Source organism: Mauremys mutica, chromosome 4 (assembly GCF_020497125.1).
Source record: "Mauremys mutica isolate MM-2020 ecotype Southern chromosome 4, ASM2049712v1, whole genome shotgun sequence".
In the NCBI taxonomy this organism is placed as follows: Eukaryota; Metazoa; Chordata; order Testudines; family Geoemydidae; genus Mauremys; species Mauremys mutica.
The window spans coordinates 29,621,391-29,640,572 of record NC_059075.1 but is presented as its reverse complement, the minus strand read 5'-3'; the positions used below and the strand labels follow the sequence as shown (position 1 = coordinate 29,640,572).

Below are 19,182 nucleotides of genomic sequence, written 5' to 3'. Positions count from 1 at the left end.
TATAGTGCTCACTTAATATTTTTTATTACAAGTATTTGTGTGCGTGGGGGGGGGGGAGGAGGAAACAGTGGGAGCAGAAGCACAGTCTCTTTAAGCAGAGCACTCAGAAGCCTGAACATTTTTTCAGCCAGCAGCAGCTGCTGTCGGCAACACTCACTCACAAGCTGGTAGCAGCAGCAGCAGCAGACAGGCTCCCCCTGTTCCCTGAGGCTAGCTCAGTGGCGACTGGGTACATAGGTGCGGGGAGGAGGACACCCCAACATCAGCCTCCCGTCCTCGCTCTCTGCAACAGACAGAAGGCAGGCTTCCAGTCCGGAGCAGCTTGGCGAGGGGCGGCAGCAACAGAGGAGCAGGGCGACACGAGAAAGGGCACCCCTACCCCGGAAGCATACAGCAGCACCTCCCTGAGCATGATGCCCTGGACAATGGCCCCCTTGTTCACCCCTAAGGTTAGCCCTGTCCAGGGGGGAAGGGGGATGGTGCAGGTGGCAGGAACCAGGCTCCTCTCTCCCTCCTGGAAGATGTTTAACCAGCTCTCCAAAACTGTTCAGTCTCTTGTCCTCAGCCACTTCCTGCTCGCTGCCACAACTGGTGCCACCCTCCCCGCCTGGCCACTGCCAAATCCAGTCTCCAGAGGTGTGCGATTAACGCTCGTTAAAAAAAAGAGCACGTTCATTTGTTGTGCGCTAACCACATGCATTAACTGTGATTAATTGAAAGCACTAGTATACGTATGTGCCTGCTTTAGCCTGCAAACAACTCATTTATTTTTCCTAGTTAAATAATCCCTTAGTTTACTACAGGATTGGCTACAAGCATAGTCTTTGGTGTGAGATCTGAGGTACAAATTGACCTGATGTAAGTAACTGGTCTCTTGGGCCTGGGAGCAATCTGAATATTTTGAGATCTTTGGCATATGGCAACCAACTAGCAGCATTAAGTCCAGCTTGCCTGGGTGCCAAGAGAGACTGGAATGCTCCAGGGGACTGTTTGTGACGTCATGGTAAGACTGTTCTAGTGCTTCAGGAGTTCACACTTGTTACTGGGTTGGCAAAATCTAATTATAGAATATACAACCAGTTTGGGGTCTTCCCTGTTTTTTGACAGTCTGCCCTCAGGTTGGCACACGTGGTCAGGAACCACACCAGACAGCATGACACTCACTCCTTAGGGACACATCTTGAGTCTTCATCTTTAATTTTGGCAAGTTTTAAATGAGTGATGCTACTATTTTTTAAAAGGGACAGCATCAGGTAAATTAGGCCCAAGTTAGAATTGATAAAAATCCTTGTATCAAACTTAATACAAGTTGAAACACTATTTCATTTTGACTTAAACATAAATTTTGCTGCTGTTGTGTAATCCTAAAATGCTGCTAACAGACAAGCAGAGAGCAAAAAAGAGTGACCAGAAACAAAAGTGAAACTGATCAGTCTAGTTCCACTATTCCACACAATGCAAAGGAGTAATCCCACTGTATAAAACACCACAAAGAAAATTAGAGATTGATTATTGAAATGGAGAAAAGAAAAGATATCACCAGCGCAGGTAAAGGTATTTTTTGCATATATTATTTTTCACTTGATAGCTTCACTTTGATAGATACTGAATAAAACAAATCACTTTAAAGAAAAACTCCTCCAGGGTGATTTCACCTCCTTTGGAAGCCTACTGAAGGGATCTTGCCAAAGATAAAAGTCAGTCTGGCTTCCCACAAACTATAGCTGTATTTTTTCATGCCACTCCATTGATTGATATGTGCCCAACTTCCCCATGAAGCAACAAGACAGAGCATTGGTGGGTGGAGTTTCAGTGGCCATGAGGATGATTCATTACCATGTGAATCACACAAGATTGTGCAAAACTAAGTGATAAAATGACACTTTAGCACTACAGCCAAAACCAGAGATGATTAGTGAGTATGCCTGTGGCTTCAATGGAAGATGAAGGGTTAGGCAGAGAGCATGTCAATGGAAGAAGAGTTCCATTACCTGACAGGAAGGACATTAGTGATTGATTTTACCATGCTTCAAGGCACCTTGCAAACAAAAACAGAACCTAAAATAGCAGATCTTGCAGGATTGGTACACTAGAAACTGTTGCGTAAGCAATTAAATAAAACATTTTCCATCTTGTTTCCTCTCCCCCTCCCCGCCCAGATATAAAGGGTACTAAAAACTGACTCATTAAGGACAGGATTCAAGCTGAACAGCCTCTAAATTAGTGTCAAACTGCTTGTCTAAATGCTGCCTTTAAAGTCTGATTGAAAACATGACTCTTTCAGTTACTCTAGGTTAAGTTCTGATTTTATTCATGAGGCATCTTTGGAAACAATATCAGTAAACTGGGTTCATTTTGTCAGGTAATGGAAGTTTTCCATGACATACACTCTACCCATCTCCTCCTCCTCCTCCACTGGAGTCAGTGGGGCTCCATAACTGCACACACTGCCCATGCAGTTCAGTTTGCAGGATAGAGGTCTACACTACGGAACTACTGTAAACACCTTTCCTTAGAATAATACCTTAGAGACAAAGGGGAATATTTTCAAAGCACTTAGTTACTGAGGGGCCTAAGTCTCACTGACGTTCAATGGGGTTTAAGCTCCAGCACGATTTAACTGTTTTTGAAAATTTTACCCAGAATCAACTGGAAAAAAAAATCAGTCTCAAAAACATAACCAACACTTAAGATTCCTATTTAAAAAAAAAGTCAGAAAATGATTTCTACTTTTCCCAATGTGTTCACTTTCTGTACTGGACAGCAGCTTGTGTATCATAGTGACCCTGTACAGTCAGTTTCCTTTGTTGCTTCTGTCTTTCACACAGCAGCAGAGGATAGGGTGACCAGACATCCTGATATTAGGGGCGTTGTCTTCTATACGCAATTATAGCACCCCCACCACTACCCCTGGTAACAAAAAAAGTGTCCCAATGTTTCACACTCACTACAGGGGAGGGGGGGATTTTTTTTTTCCTTTTTAAAAAGAGCTGGGAAATGTAACTGTGAATCCACAAAATTTGGCAGGGGGTTCAGGACCCGGTGTACAACCCAAACCAACAGTTACCCCGACTTTCCTCCAGACTGACTCAATTTCAAGCTGATGTTGTCCCTTTAGCAGGGCCAATGCAACCATTTAGGCAAACTAGGCAGCCGCCTAGGGCACCTAGTGGTTGGAGTCGCCTAAAAGCCCCGCTCAGGCGAGGAGGTGGAGTGGAGATGAGCTGGGGCGGGGCGTGGGGAGGGCTATCCACAGTAATGGGGGGGCACGCACAGGGGAACCGCTCCCCGCCCCAGCTCACCTCCACTCTGCCTCCTCTGCTGAGCACACAGCCCCACTCTAAGTCTCCTCCAATCGGCGCCACAAGCCTGGGAGGGGAGGAGAATTAGAGCAGCGCCGGCGTGCTCAGCGGAGGAGGCGGAGCTGAGGTGAGCTGGGCCGGGATCCCCGCGTGGGGTTAGCTGCCGCGGGGGGGGGGGTAGCTGCTGGCGGGGGGGGGCTCCCCAGGTGGAGGGTGGTGGTGGGCTCGGTTAGCTGCCACGGGGGGCAGGGTTAGCGGGGCAGGGGCGCAAGGTGGAAGTTTTGCCTAGGGCACGAAAACTTCCTTGCACCGGCCCTGCCCTTTGGCAGTTCTGCTTAAGTGCAGAAAGATGAAGTCTGGCAACACACTTCCTTGGGCCAAAGGCCCCACAGATTTTTAGGCAACTGCCTTGATATTTATAGTAACATGAGCAAGTTCAGTTAGCCACATTCTCATTTCCCCGCCTCTCCAGAGCATCGCTTGTGGCCAACAAGTCAGCTGTACCTTTCACGGGTTTCCCTTTATGCGTATGACTGAGCTAGTGTTTTCTAGGTTCTCAACTAGCTGCCTGCACCATTTATAACACAGGAAGGTTCACAGCAGCTAATGTAAACGACTTTAGAATGACAAGTCAGAGGGTTTTTTTTTTTAAAAGCAACCAAGTTACAATGGTCTCTATCTTTCCTGAGGAGGAGGCTATGTGACAACTCAAGAGAGCTTCTGTTTAGGAGATGCACAGGGAGGAGAAACAGCATGGAAACAGCTGATTGCCTCACTTCAGACTATTTTTGTCCAGGGTTCCCCACCACCACAACCCTCACCTCCATTGTCTCATCTATCGACTGATTGCAAGTAAATGAGAAGAAAATCTTAAACATGAGAGATTTAAGTAATTTCTATGGCAGCAGTTACAAACCAATTTCACTGTGACAATTCTGATCCCATCTTCCCCTACTCACTTCTCTCATTTTCATTTCCAGCAGACAGGAAGTTTTGAGATGGCGACGCTCTTACTAAATCCTATGCAGGGATTTCAGGCCTTTTTTCAGATTTACAGCTGGCTACACAAGCCAAACAAGCAATTGTATAGGTAAGAAAGGAACACAGAACTTTAGAAACAGCTGTCAGTTGCTCAGGCACTTAGGTCTCTAAACCGGCCTGTATTGCCAAGTTAGATACATAATGACAACCTTCTATTTTCTCTTTATGGTTTTTATATTTAGTTTAAAACAACCCTTCATCACACAGGGCCTGATCACCTCTCAATTACCTTGAGCTATACATCCAGGAGTGAGTCCACTGATGTCCATGGAGTTACACCGCTGTGAATGAGAAGACCCTTAACATTTTTTAGATTTTAAAACCACTATATAAATCATGCTGGAAACTTGGAATTTTAGTTGGGCCCATGAAAAGCCAGCTCTGCTAAGCAACTGATTTTGCTCATCCCTTGAGGAGTCACTTAAGATATGTTTCACTTTGATATACATACAATACATGGCCTAACAGTGGCTAAGTACACATGGACTATACATGTCATGAGCTACATAACAGAATTAGGATTTCATACATGAAAGATTGTGCATGCTTACCTCCCACTTCATGAGCTACAGAGCCAACTTCTTAGCAAGCATTACCGATTGTGCCCATAATATTTGCAAGGTGCTCATGGCCTTCTAATACAAAAAAAGAACCCTCTGCTTGTGTACAAAGCCATCTACATGTGCAAAAGCAGGATTTTATGCTTGCAAGATTTTGCAAATCAGACCCACACAGTCATTCCTGGTCCTTGACTAAGTTAATAGTTCCACCAGCAAAATTACTTAAGTACATCACATACAGATGCCCAATATTGTTTTGCAGTCCATATACATACTTCAAATATATATTAGCTGCACACACTGATTTGCATGCATTCTTGCTTTGTCCATGAACATTTCAAGATGCCATATATTAAGCTGTGATGTCTATGTATCTCACCTTAAGGGAAGTAACTATTCAGATTTAGGGTACGTCTACACTGACAGAGTTACATCGCCAGCAGTTATAGTGCTGCTCAGAGAGCACTGAAGGGAAACCACTGTTGTATGTTCACACTGACAGCTGCCTGTGCAATAGTGTATTCACACTTGCAGTGGTATTTGGAGCGGTGCACTCTGGGCAGCTATCCCACAGAGCATCTCTTCCTCTTCTGCCGCTAAGAGTTGTGAGAAGGCAGAGGGGCATCCTGGGTCCTGTCCCAATGCCCTATGATGCATTGCTTCTCATCCCAGCAATCCCTGTGCTTCCATCCACATTTGGCACAATCTTTCAACAGTTTGCATACTGTGCACTCTGCCTCTTCGGTCTGCAGGAACGGATCCCTCACTGTTGATCAATAGGCTGCTCACTCTCACTAACACATCACGAGTGGCAGTGGAGTTATTCCTTAAACTACAAAGGCAAGAGAAGTTTTATATTGATCTTGCCATGCATAGTAGCTACAACACGAGATTGCTTGTGGCATTCACAGAGGTGCTGATCACAGTGGAACGTAGCTTTTGGGCTCAGGAAACAAGCACTGAGTGGTGGGATCTCACTGTGATGTACGTCTGGGATGACGAGCAGTGGCTGCAGAACTTTCGCATGACAAAAGCCAAATTCATGGGACTGTGTGATGAGCTCACCTCAGCCCTGCGGTGCAAGGACACGAGAATGAAAGCTGCCCTGTCGTTGGAGAAACACGTGGTGATTGCACTGTGGAAGCTGGCTACTCCAGACTGCTACCCTATCATTTGCTAACCAGGTCAGAGTGGGAAAGTCGACTGCTGGACGCATGTTGATGGAAGTGTCAGTGATGATGGAAGGGCCATTAATCACATCCTGCGCCGAAAGACTGACTTTGGGCAACATGCGTAACATTATGGATGGCTTTGCACAAATGGGCTTCCCTAGCTGCAGAGGGGCGATAGATGGCATGCATATTCCAATTCTGGCACCAGACCACCTAGCCACCGAGCACATTAATCGGAAGGGGTATTTCTCTATGGTCCTTCAGGCACCTGTGGATCACCTTGGGCGTTTCACGGACATTAACGCAGGCTCATGATGCACACATCTTTTGGAACACCGGCCTATTCAGGAAGCTGCAAGCAGGACTTTCTTCCCAGACTAGAAGATCAACATAGGGGAAGTCAAAATGCCCATTGTGATCCTGGGAGACCCTGCCTACCCCTTAATGCCATGGCTCATGAAGCCATACACGGGGAACCTTGACAGCAACAAGGAGTGGTTCAACAGGCTGAGCAAGTGCAGAATGACTTGAGTGTACTTTTGGCCTTTTAAAAGTCTGTTGGCGCTGCCTATATAGGAGGCTGGATCTGGCCAATGACAATATTCCTATGCTTATACCCGGGTGCTTCACGCTCCATAATATTTGTAAAGAGAAGCTTCACTCAGGGCTGGACCACTGAGGTTCACTGCCTGGAGGCTGAATTTGAACAGACAGATCAGGGCTAGTAGAGGGGCACAGCACATGGCCATAAGAATCATGGATGCCTTGAGGCAGCAATTTGAAGCTGAAAGCCACTAATATTTGTTGCTATGCTCGGGAGTGCAGTGCTTGAATGCTAGGAGGTGATAGTGCATCGTCTGCACCAATCACAATGAAAGTTTCAGAAAATTACCATTTGCTTTGCAAAGCTCTGTTTGCTTTCAATTAATGGAATAAAGATAACAGAGGGAAGCTGGGCTCCCAAAGTCATCTCTGTGAAGCCAAAACGCTACATTTTACAGAAGCAGTATTTCTTTGCAACATGCAGACCACTGATTCAGTGATTTAAAACACAGCCACTATTCACATACCTGTCACTAACTGGCTGACCCCAGGGCAAGCACATGTGCCACATGACCCCTAAAATGGTGAGTAACCACAAGGGCAGGAGAAATCAGTGTTCCAGGACCGTACTGTGCACTGGGCATGTGGCTCTTGGCAGGACAGCTCTAGGTATTTTGCCGTCCCAAGCACGGCAGGCAGGCTGCCTTCGGCTTGCCTGCGGGAGGTCCCCGGTCCCGCGGATTCGGCGGCATGCCTGCAAACTGCCTGCCACCCTCGTGGTGACCGGCAGAGCGCCCCCCCGTGGCTTGCCGCCCCAGGCACGTGCTTGGCGTGCTGGTGCCTGGAGCCACCCCTGGCTCTTAGGGACAGCCAGCACTGTAGGAGGGGCCTTATACTCATTTCTGTCCCCACATTTTCTACAGGCTGTGATCATTATGGAAGATCTCGCTGCTGAGGGTGAGCAGGGAATCAAGGGAGGGTCTTCTCCAAGACGGCGGCTTCCACCCTGGTCCTTATGCAGCTTGCCTGTGTGCAGCAATGGTCCCCCCCATCCCAGTAACAGCAGTGTGGCACAGGAAAGTTACCCTTAACGGGGCAAGAAACAAAGCAGCTCTGCCAAAGAACCTGCAGCAGCGGATTGCCCAGTATCTCCATGAGAGTTTTGTGGAGAGCTCTGAGGGAGATTCCCGTGAAGTGAGGGAGTCAATCAGCACCCTGTTCTGCCTCTCAGACTAGGTATGCGGTGGCACACGCATCATACAGACACAAGCCTGCTTTCTGCAACCCTCCTGCCCACAACAACTTGCTTCAGCGATTCCCAAAATTAAAGCCACTTACCAGGGGCCTCCACTCCTGTTTGCGCTGTGCCAACATCTGAAAGCTGAGACTGGCTGGCCTCCTCCAGCGTAGAGAAGAGCTCCTGGCTGCACACATCTCTGACCTCCAAGTCATCCTCTGCGTCTAGGTCTCCCTCCACCTCCTTGTCCAAGATTTCCTCCTCCTGGCTCAGTCCACTCTCAACTGGCACACAAGCCACCGAAGTATCCACAGTGGCCTTTGCAGTGGAGGTGGGGTCACCACCAAGTATCGCGTCCAGCTCTTTGTAGAACCAGCAGCTCATCGGCACAGCACCAGAGTGGTGGTTTGCCTCCCACACCTTGTGGTAGGCATTCCGCAGCTCCTTCACTTTGACCCTGTACTACAGTGTGACCCGGTCATGGCCCCTTTCTGTCATGCATCATGAAATCTGTCCACAGGTATCATAATTCCTATGGCTGGAGCGCAGATGGGACTGGACAGCCTCCTCTCCCCAAATTCTGATGAGGTCCAGCAGCTTGGCATTGCTCCAAGCAGGGGATCGCCTGGTGCATGGAGCAGGCATAGTCACCTGGAAAGATGCGCTGAGACCACTGCATGAGTCACTGGGCAAACAGAAAGGGGACTTTCAAAATTCCCAAGGAATTTAAGGGGTGGGGTTCACGGTTGGTCACTTGAGGGCAGGGCAGTAGAGTTCATACCAATGACCACAGAGGAGAGAACCAGCATTGTGGGACATCTCCCAGAGGAAAAGCACAGCGCTGTAATTGACCAGGGTGTCTACACTGGCACCACGGCACTGTACCCCAGCGTAGAAAGCTCTATGCCTCTCGTCAGTTTTTTTTACAGCGCTGCAACTGTGCACTAAGTGGCTTGGCAGTGCCTGCACCTCGGGAGTTACACCGCAGAAAGCTGCTTTACTCCACAGAAACTTGCCAGTGTAGACAAGGCCTTATTAGAAAATCTCCTCAACTCTCAGAAGCAAAAAAGCTACTTAGGCCCTGGCAAGATTGTGTGCAGTAAAGCAGCATATTAGTGGCTTTCAGTTTCAAATTGCTGCCTAAAAGCATCCGTGATCCTTATGGCCCTGCGCTGTGCCCCTCTAATAGCCCTGGTCTCTGGCTGTTCAAACTCAGCCTCCAGGTGCTGAGCCTCTGCGGTCCAGCGCTGAATGAAGCTTTCACCCTTCCCTTCACAAATATTATGGTGCATACAGCAAGCAGCTATAAGGATACGAATATCATTGGTCATGTCCAGTTCCCCATACAGGCATTGCCAGCAAGCTTTTAAATGGCCAAATGCACACTCCACAGTCATTCTGCACTTGCTTAGCCTGTTGTTGAACTACTCCTTCCTGCTGTCAAGTTGTCCCATGTATGGCTTCATCAACCACAGCACTAAGGGGTAGGAGGGGTCTCCCAGGATCACAATGGACATTTCGACTTCCCCTACAGTGATCTTCTGGTCCGGGAAGAAAGTCCCTGCTTGCAGCTTCGTGAACAGGCCAGTGTTCCAAAAGCTGCATGCATCATGCACTTTTCCGGACCAGCCTGCATTCATGTCTGTGAAACGCCCATGGTGATCCACAAGCACCTGGAGAAATACCCCTTGCAATTAATGTACTCGGTAGCCTGATGCCAGAATTGAAATGTGCTTGCCATCTATTGCCCCTCCTCAGTTAGGGAAGTCCATTTGTGCAAAGCCATCCACAATCTAACACATGTTGCCCAGAGTCACGGTCTTCCAGAGGAGGATGTGATTAATGGCCCTGCACACTTCCAGCAACACAACTCCAATGGTCGATTTTCCCACTCTGACCTCGTTAGCAAATGATAGGGAGCAGTAGCCAGCTTCCACAGTGCAATCATCATGCACTTCTCCAATGACAGGGCAGCTCTTATTATCGTGTCCTTGCACCGCAGGGCTGAGGCGAGCTCATCACACAGTCCCATGAAAGTGGCTTTTCTCATCTGAAAGTTCTGCAGCCACTGCTAGTCCCCACAGATGTGCATCACAATGTGATCCCACCACTAAGTGCTTGTTTCCCAAGCCCATAAGCGGCGTTCCATGGTGGTGAGCATGTCCGTGAATGCCACAAGCATTCTCGTGTCATATGTAGTATGCATGGCGAAATCAATGTCATGATCCTCATGCCTTTGTAGTTTAAGGAATAACTCCACTGCCACTCATGACATGTTGGTCAGTGCAAGCAGCATTCTGGTCAACAGCTCATGATCCATTCCTGGAGCCAGAAAGAGGCAGGGCAGGGTGCGCAATACAAAAACCGTTGAAAGATGGCGCCAAATGCAGATGGAAGCACAGGGAGTGCTGGGATGCGAAGCGATGCATCACGGATCATTGGGACAGGACCCTGGACACCCCGCACCCCTTCTGCCTTCCCATAAGTCTTAGCAGCAAAAGAGAAAGAGGTGCTCTGTGGGATAGCTGCCCGGAGTGCACTGCTCCAAATAGCACCGCAAGTGCGAACACGCTATTGCACAAGCAGCTGTCAGTGTGAACACACAACAGCGGTTTTCCTTCGGCAGTCCCTGAGCAGCGCTGTAACTTTGCAAGTGTAGACGTGCCCTTAGTGCAGTTATCAAGGGATAATCAAATCTTGGGAGAGGTACAATTCCAGTCTTTAAATGGCCCTAGATTGTTAATTTATAGGGACCACACCCTCAGCACATCTTAATGAGTCACACTGTCATTTCTTTTGATTATTTTTTAACGTAGTTTCCAGATAAAGCTGGAGATCCAATCACACTAATCAAACATCTCAAGTTTTTTCCCCCCCGCTAGTTCTAGAATCACACTCTACCCATTATGGTATCATTAAAACTGATTTGTTTCCCCATACTGATGTGAATGTGTATATAATGCACACAGGTCTCACAAGAGAATAATCATCTTGTCTAACCCTCGCTAAAAGCAGGGGGTTGTTAGAGCTCCAGGATGCCAATCAACCCAGCTAACTGTACACCCTACTACAATCAATCAGTAGCGTAACTTCCAGCTGAGGTGCCATGTGTTCCCACCATTCCACTTTCATTTTTAGGTCTGTCATTTAACTGAGGGCCTAACAGTATCAGAAGAGAAAGGGCCATGCTGTGATTCTGCAGGGTTTTGCAACAGAAAATGCCCTTCTATCAATCATCACCTCAAAACAAAAAACTCACTGTTAACAATGAAGGGTTATTTACACTTGCAGTACATGAAAGTTAGTGTGAACTTTTCCACGCATGAAGGCCAAAATTGGACCTAAACCCATACATAGGCACCTAAGAGTGAAACTGCCAACAGCACCTAAACAACTTCAAAGCACAAGTCCCATTGACTTCAAAAGTACGAACTCTGAGGGAGGAGTACAGCTCAGTTGAAACTATTCCACTTTTTTGACTAGTGGAAGTTCAATCTATCAGAAGATGCTGCCGGTTGCACATCTAACACACGTTGTTTGCTTGAGACTGCTATTCTCATAGTAAGAGTGCTAATGAGGCTCTAGCTTATCCTTTTCAGTATAGATTAAGTATGAATTTCCATAGTGGCGGCGGCGGGGAAATCCAACGTAAAGTCTAAAATTCTAACAATTAGAAAACTAAAGAAACATCCGCTTTTGCAATTTAAGACTACAGAATGGAAACTAAATAACTAAAACGTAAATAAAAAGTGTGATTTAAATTTTAAGTAATTTACATAAAAATCATGATATAAAATTTAAGGGTTTTAACAATTTTTAAAGTAAAAAATAGTTATTTATTCAAAATGCAAATAAGATCCTTATCTCATTAAGTCTGATATTCCACCTCCAGCAGTTGACCAGTAACAGATGCTTATGTATACATCCTCGTGCTAGATTTGCCATCTAGTTCCCTCAACTTTTATGTCGATATGGGACGCGAAATACCACAGAATTCTTGGGCCCCTGCCTTATATGCACAGTCAACACAATAAAGGCTTGGCCTGTTTCTTAATAATTAAAAGAGACTCACTTCCTTTCTTCCTTACCTTGTTCCATGCCTAGGGATGCATTATTTACTGTCTGGACTAAGCTATGACAACACATTTCTTGTCCTATATCTGAGCTGTAAGTTAATGACACTATAAGTCAAATATTACTGGCATAAGTAGCTATACCAATAGTGTCAAGCTTCAGAAGTGGCTACTATGACGAGGACAGTAATATAAGACCCTATCATCAACTTCATCTGTTCTTTATGCCTGCCATTATATAAACTCTCATGATGTTCCGCCCCCCCAGATGTCAGAGAGGAGGTGGATGAGCGTCTGTTCTTTTGAGACATTGCTTCTTGAGATGCTGAGCCTCAAGTTTGTTGTTGTACTGGGGACAGCTGTAGGATTAGCACTTCAGACCTCTCTGGAAGTAAACAACTTTTGCTGAAATCACTCTTACAAGAAAGACGTTAATGCCAAATCCTCTGATTTTTATCATCTACCTCTGCAGGCCCTTATCAAAATAATCAACCAGACAACGGCATTACAGCATAGAACTGCTTTATTTCTGGATAACAGCAATTTTTTGTTGCTGTAGCACTAAAAGCAAAATTGCTGTACATACTTGCACAGAGAGATTAACTGGACTCATCTTGAAAACAACCAAAGAGATTATACAAACAATTCTGCCTGAGGTGCAGAGGTTAGAATCATATTAAACACGGTCTTTAACCCAGTAATTCTAAGGTCTAGTACAGATCCTTTTATACATAAAAAACATGCAACAAATGACAATTACTTCCATGCACTTAAACTATAGAAACTTGGGTGCTGTCCATGGGCAAACTCAATGACCAAATTAAACCAGTTATTTTCCAAGTACTACAATCAACCAACAAAGGTTACATAGCACTTCACTGAGCTTCCAAGCTCCTCCCACCCTACCCACCCCTCTTTTGGGAAGTGCAGCTCACATTTGCCTTATAAGACCAGGCCATAAAGGTGTCTTTGAGAGATTAAAGTTATAGGACTTGATTCTTCAAGCTCTGCATGTTCTGTATGAGAAAGGTGACCTCAAAACTGGTGGATGCTTCCTGACAGGGCACACTGAACAAAATCTCCTATACATTCTCAAAAGGTTTCTCAACTAGAGTTTAACACAAGTTAGAGAAAAGAAGCCCAATCTGTCTTCCCAAGCTGGTTGTCAATAGAATAGTTATGCTCTTGGCCATCCACTTTCCTGATCTCCATTCTCCAGGATAGATGGAAATTTCTCCTACAACTAGGCTTGGAAAGATTAGATTTTTTTTTTAAATCAGTAATTTTGATAAATATCAATTTCACTGCACGCACACAAACCAATGAAAAAATATGTCCATCAATAGTAACTCAAATTTATAGGTAGGCAAAGAAAGAAAAATGCTACTTGAGAACTTATCAGAGTTTGATTTAAGGCTATTTACATTGTACATCTTGCCATGCAATGTTGACAATTTACGTTTTAACAATTATAAAGATTTATTTTTGAATCTCGATGTTTGCTGTCATTAAATAGTTTAAAATAGATAAAATGGGGGGAATGCTTAAAAATAATCGTTTTTATAATTTTGACAGATATAGTTATGTTTGGCAGAATGACTTAACACCGCCATTTTATGGGGAAAAAATTCATGCTTCCTGGGTCCAATGCAGTAGAATAGACATAGGTGCACCTTTTGTCAGCTCTCCTGTGCCACCTGGAGTTCCCTATATTTTCACAAGGTCTGAGAAGGCGTTTGTTTAGGTTCAGGTCATATCATGTATCATGCATCCTGCTGAGATCTTCAGTCATATTCCAGTTTCTTACTTCTTTGTAGGTTTCAGAGAGGCAGCCGTGTTAGTCTGTATCTGCAAAAAGAACAGGAGTACTTGTGGCACCTTAAAGACTAACAAATTTATTTTAGCACGAAAGCTCATGCTAAAATAAAATTTGTTAGTCTTTAAGGTGCCACAAGTACTCCTGTTCTTTTTACTTCTTTGTAGTTATGGCTCACAATCACTCATTTGTTAGGAACCTGTGGGCGCAGAGTGTTGTCACACACTGCTAAAAAACCCTCATTAGATCTGCTGTTCTGTTTCTCCCTTTTCTGACTCCTGAGGTTACCTCTGGAAATTTTCACTTAGGTGGGAGAGTTAAATGAGCAAGGAATCTTTTATCTAGATAACTGAAAAGGACAACCCACAGATCATGGTCCAGCTTAGAACACGGAACTCTGCCAAAAGCAGTCAATTCCCTTCCCCTTTTTCAGTCAAACTATTTGATTACTTGCTTCCATTTTCATTGTCAGACAGGGACCTGGCCAATGGTTTCTATTTACCGCATTCTAACTGGCGTAGGACGCCTAATGACTTGTTTGTGCTACTTTTTAGACACTTGAAAGAGTTGTTAACTTCCAAGTATTATTTTGTCAAAAGATCCCATTTTCCAGAAGAGAAATAAGCAATCTTGGAACCTCCTTTTATATTCTGGGCCTCATTTTGCTAGAAATAGGTTCTATAATTTGATTGTGAAACACTGTCCTTATGAGAAAACCTGCAAGGATGCTGCCTGGTCATTGATATATTGTATGCTAAGCATTAGAAAAATGAGTTGCTAAACTCTTGATACAATTTTCAGTCAGCAGATTCATTCATTCAAATCTCCTCTTTACATTTTGGGATGAATATCATTTAAAATAAAATTATTTTTATAACAGTAAATAGAAGAGTATTGAGGGCCTGTCTACATATGGAGTGAATAGCTCTTCTCCTTGAATAAGAGCATCCACACATGGAGTTATTCAAGAATAGCAATTCCACATTAAATTTATACCCTTTCTTATTCCAGAACTTTCAGAATAGACAAGCCCTGAGTATGTGAGAAAGAGAAAGTAAATGAATCATTCCTTCTGAGAAGTGGTAATTTTTTAGTTCGAAGCTAACTGAATCACCCTTATAGCATCTTTTAAATCTCAAGCTAAACTCTATTTTTTTTAGAGAGTTTTTCAGTGGCTTCTTGTTTAGCATAGAGTCACCACTCTATGGCCCTTGAGGCAAAGCTCATTGAAGTCAATAGAAAGACTCCAACGGACTTCAGTGGGTTTAAGAGCAGGCCCCATTTCTATGCAGTGTCTATTGCATTTTGCACCATTTCATTATAATACTCGGGTGATTAGTGGATGATAGCAACTGCTCTTGCTACTTCCCATGAATTAGTATGGTCTTTTCAGGGCAGAGGATCCATCATAAGAGCAATCAAAACTACAGGCAAGGAAACTAGATTTACTCATTACTAATATCCCAGAATGAATAAGAGAAGGGAACCAGCTCATCATCAGCACACAAGTTGCTTCCACAATATTTAAAGTTGAAGGTTTGTTTTGCTCATGTTTGAAAATAACAGGTGGTTTTGAACTCAACTGATTAATTAAAGGAGGTGGTAGTCTACCAAGAGGTAAGACAATGGATACATAAAGAACAAGCCCTAACTCTATGAATGTAAAAAAAAAATTAGCTAGGCTTATGTTCTATATAAAGTAAATATGTTTTTAAGACGTTACCTGTTAGACAGTTAAGTCAAGTGTGAGTGTGTGAGTAAAATATATTATACACAGAATGTAAAATATATATATTTTACATTCTCCAAGTACCAAGTGATGGTCTCGTCATACTTTCCCCTTCATAGACATCACAAATGAGGGATAGTCAAATCATAACAACTTGGATTTTAAATTGTGAACAGTAGCCTGAAAAAGATCATTTTGAATGGAGAACGGCTGACAGCTATCAAGATCAAATGTATAAATAAGTAATAATAATAATGAATATTTTGTCAATTCCATAACAGCCTCAATATCATTCACAATCAACTGAGCCCAACAGAGCTGAGAGAGAGTACTATTATCCCATTTGATAGGTGGGGGAAACTAAGGGCTTGTCTACATGAGGGTTTTAAACTGGACCAAATCAAGTTAATGTGGTTTGAAAACACTTGTTTTCACACAATGAAATCCATCACTGCACACTAATTCTGCATTTATCAGGAATTCTGGAGTCCTCTTGCAAAGTAGGCTAGGTTTGCCTCAGACTGAATTAGTTCAGTCTTTTGTTTGTGCACGCACCACTTTTTGCAGGTTTCCAACAGTTGTCAACCTGCAAAGCATGTGGGATATTACTGACCTGCAGCATTGCTGTAGCCCTGCCGTGATGGTGAAAGAAGTGCTCTGCGTAAACTCGAATGCTCGTCTCTCTCACCAACAGAAGTTGGTCCAATACAAGTTACTGTCCTGTCCGTTTACTTGTGTGCCCTCTGCCCTGGTGTCAAATTTCCAGGATGAAGAGACCAATGTTGCTTATTTGCTCCTGAATCCCAGTGTATATCATTATTCTGGCCATACAACTGTGACAGTTCTCCAGAAGCCCAACTACATGCCTCACACAGCTACCTGGAGCCATGCTGAGATCTTGGATCTCATCGCCATCTGCAGACACACGTTGGTTCAGAAAGCGCTTGTGACCAGCCACCGGAATAAGAACCTTTCTGTGGACATTGCAAAGCAGATGCTGATACCAGTGAGCTCTGTGTTCTTGGGGAACCAGGGCACAGTATCCAGCCTGTCTGACTCATGAAAGGACACCCCCGCCCCCCAGCCTCTGCTGGAACCAAAACCAATCAGAGAAAAGACTTGCAGAGAGCAGTGAAGGGTGGTGGGAGACACACCCAGATCCCTCCTGACAGGGGTGACAAGATTAAAGCAACTCCCCTAGCCTCATCTGCTTCAAAGACAGGACAGGGAGGAATGTCCATTAGCATACAGAAGGGAGAACAGAGATTCCAAGGCAAGAACCACACTGAACTCTGGGACCAGAAAATCAGGGAAGCACTGCATCATGGGGGATCCCAGCTCCAGATGTTAATGAATATGCGCACACACCCAGTTCAGCAGTTATTAGACCAATTCTAGTAATAAATCCTTGATAGATATCCAAAATACTGAAGCAACCTAATTGCATTGTGAGCTCCCTGGAAGGAACATCACCCATAGCCAAGAGTGATCAGCTCCTATTGTCTAGTCTAAAGAAAACCCTTGAGTCAGTTTACCCATAAACAAATCTAGTGTTGTCCCTTGTACAATTGTTGTTTCTCTACCAAAACCGCTACCTATGTTCAAGTGAGTGTTCTGTTGCATGGACCCAAACTCTGCATCAGTTCCACTGAGATTTCATCATCATCTCCTGACTAGCGGCTCTGCATGTCTCCAGCACTCAGGACCCTGAGCTACCACCACCTGGGAACCCCGACCAGTTCAAGCTTCATGGAGTGGGTGAGATCCCTCCTTCTCTCTCTATTTTCTTTTCTACCTCAGGTATTAACCTTTAATAATGTAACTTATGTTGGTTTAGGCTCTCCTTGTGTAGTTATCACTATTATTCAATAAATAACTTTTACGGTTAAGCTGGTTGCTTCCCTCTCTCTCTGAACTTTACTCTTTTGTATTTTTAGCTTCCCCAATTACTCTACAGCAACGCTTCTTTTACTTAAGCTAAAGATCCCTGTAGCGCCCAAAATTACTGTAGGGTTTGCTCATCAAGTGGATTACTACCAGTACAATTGTAACGTTACAGTGGGGATAGGGACATGCTGAACCTGTGGCATATAAGGGTTGCTGCTTGGCCTAGCCCACTGAGTCCAGGGCTTGAAAGTGCTGATTGACTCGGTCTGCTCAGACTTGTTCTGTTAATGTGTGTTCATCTGGTTCTGGGGCTGGAGAAAGCCAGCTCTGGGGAACCTAGGCCCTGCAGGGTAGGTCCATTGGGAGGGGACATGCAGAAGGGAAGGATAGAGCTCCATATGAAAACACAAGTGACACAAGCAGTATGTTGGTAGAATTACAGAACCCCCCCCCTCCAAAGAGTAACCCTAATAAATGAGCATACCCCAAAGTAAAGTAATGGGCAAATCTGGTAACAATGCCAATCAGTGCCAGATAAAGAGCAAGTCGCTCAGGAGAAAGTACATTGAAACACAGGATAAAAAGGAGACAATTTAGCAAGGGGCATGTGACCTGTCCATTTTTTGAGGACCTGGACAGGATTCTACACAATTATAGTACAATCTCTCCCAGGTTCTATTTACCCCACCACCGACGACCAGCTAGACCCCAGGGGATAAGCAGGAGGATGCCAGAGAGGAGCCATCCTGAGAGCCAGAATCTTTTGCAACTCAGAACTCTGATGATGGACACCTGGAAAGCCAGCCTCAGTTCTGCCCTGCTACAATGGATTCCTCCCCTGAATCAGCTGAGCCAGAGCCAGGCTGGGGCCAAAGAATCAGATCCCCTGGAGGGAACTTTTGGCATGTAGGTACCTACTTTTACAATTTATTATTATTGTGACGCTTCAAAATGGGCCAGCTGCAGTCTGTACCACTCACCCTTGTAAAAAATAACATTCATTTGTGCAAAATTCAATAGTTTTTGAGACAGTGCTTACAGGAAAAGAAATTTGGCTAGTTTTTGGAGGTCACATGAGGTGTAAGTGCACATTGCAGGCCCAGTGAAGGCACAAACAATACTACTTCCCAGTGAGGTACAGGTGCCCTGTAACACACATTGTAGTGACAGTCATTGTAGGATCCTATTTTTCCCTGCACTTTCGCCATGTCTGCGGGGGAGATAATAGCAGAACTTAAGACTGAGACGCAGCTACATGGCCATGACCCCCAGCAGAGCTTGCCAGCCCCTTCCACTCCTGCAACATTCCTGGGGGGGGAGGCGCCACTCTGGTGAATAACCTCAAGCATATGTCACTGGTCTGCCCTTTGCCTGTCTGAATATGAGCATTCTCTGCCTCAGCGTAACGTCATCAAAAGAGAAGACACCTTAGAGGGGATTACTGTCCAGCTCAGTCTCCATAACCCTTCCTTCACACCTCTGACGCCATAGTAGTGCCTCCAGTGCACAAACAAACCTAAAACATAGCTCTCCCTGCTCCCACCCCTAGCAGCACAAAAGCAGATATAATAGACTGAAATTAAAAACGCACCCAGCACCCTCCACATATGCAGATCACTTACCAGCTCTGGTGTTCCCCCAAGAGTGCAAAGAGTCTCAGGAAGGAAAGGTCACATACATACTAAAAAACCCTTTGAGATAAGAACAAGCAGCAACTGTTCCCTCCCAACCCACTATTCCCATAGCACCTGCAACAGCCAGACCAGACAGTCAAGGACAGGCCTCTACATACTGCGGACAGGCAAATGGCCGCGGCCCGCGC

The 19,182-nt window shown here is 45.0% G+C and overlaps 1 protein-coding gene across 1 annotated transcript in view; it reads right to left on the bottom strand.

The window, feature by feature from the left end:
• The window catches only part of ITPK1 (inositol-tetrakisphosphate 1-kinase), a 256,870-nt gene that overhangs the window by 191,814 nt on the left and 45,874 nt on the right, over positions 1 to 19,182 (bottom strand). The gene's annotated exons all lie outside the window — the stretch shown is intronic.